Source organism: Oncorhynchus gorbuscha, linkage group LG16, assembly GCF_021184085.1.
Source record: "Oncorhynchus gorbuscha isolate QuinsamMale2020 ecotype Even-year linkage group LG16, OgorEven_v1.0, whole genome shotgun sequence".
NCBI lineage: Eukaryota > Metazoa > Chordata > Actinopteri > Salmoniformes > Salmonidae > Oncorhynchus > Oncorhynchus gorbuscha.
The window spans coordinates 25,292,937-25,294,491 of record NC_060188.1 but is presented as its reverse complement, the minus strand read 5'-3'; positions in this window follow the sequence as shown (position 1 = coordinate 25,294,491).

Here is a 1,555-nt window from a genome sequence, read left to right as displayed (position 1 = left end):
TGCAGACAAACTTCGAGAAGGCGTTGATTGACATACCTAGGATGCAACAGAAGACGAGAACACAATTTCGTCCAATCTTTGTGTAGGATATTGCAAAGAAGGCGGGATTAAAGCTAAAGGGAGGTTGTGTGTGTCGTGTTTATTGCGCTCGACACGGAGGCTGTTCCGTGTAAAACACACTCCCTCCGTTTGTAGGGAAAATTTCATGTACAAGCATGACCTTGCAGCGGGAGAAGAAATATCCCCAACAGAACAGCTGAACTGGAAGTCATCTGAGTTACTGGCAGTGACGACGTCATCAGAAGTGTAATAAGAAGAAATGTGAACAACGTTGATATTTCTGTCTTACACAAATCAATATATATTCGCCATCGACAAATACTCTAACCAAGGCTTTGAAAACAGTTTTATTCTAGTATTTGCATATTCAAATGATACTTTCACAAAATTATAGCATATAAATTATATGCTATAGCATATAAAAATGGGGTCTAGTCTTCTTCATCATCATCATCATCAATGCAGGCTACAGCAAAACAGTTCAGCAATAATTCAATATTTGATCAACATGTTTACTTGGTTTCATGGGACCTAAGAATTACAGGGTTCTATGCTCCTAAACATTCACATTTTTATTGTGCGGCATTGCCCATCAATTTGAGAGTGGTCAACTCTCAGGTAGCTAACCTTATAGGCATAGGTCATTATAGTACATTGTGAGACTTAATAGCATAATTTGAGTGTCCCTTTTCAGCAGGGAAATAACAAGAGTAGAAACATTACTGAGGTTATCATAATCATAGCAGGTCAGGTCACATGCTGTGAAAACCAAATTAATATGATCGGTTTCCTGAGATTAGGACTAAACCTACACTAAAACGCATGCCCAATGGAGTTAATCTCACTGTAGCTACAACTCTGGATCCTCTACCACTCCCAAATTTTCCATTCTTTGTTGTAATCTACGGAGGCAAGGAAACACAGTTGACAATGTTAACTTTCATTACAAACTCACTCATACTTCGAAGCAGCATGACTCAAATCTATATCCCTAATGACCAATAGCTCAAGCACTCTTCTCTTTAATTTACGGTGTTTCGCATCATTAGTCAGTGTTTATTATGGAGTAACATCGGCCTATGGAGCAATGTCATTATTTACAATGTGTCGGTTTTAATGGTTTTCAAGGAAAAGTGAACATGTTGGTTTCTTCTTTATGATGCAAATTCATTCAAAGAAAATGAATGGCCTCTTTTTACCCCATGTGACTAATCTGAGTGTAGTAATGGTCTATAATAGAGCTGTACTGGCTGCACTTCACATAGCATTGGGTTGAACTTTGACCCATTCAATCATCACAGTGGTAAAGTCTGGTGTAAATCATATATCTTTATTGATATATAAGTATAAGTGGTTAGACAAAAAATAGTAATTTAATTCAACAGAAAAAGCCAGCTTCATTTTTTGATCTGTCATAACAACAGGGAGATATCATCATCTCAGTTCAGTTGAAAATGTCAGTGGTACGTTCTCTATACTTGTAATCAGGATATGT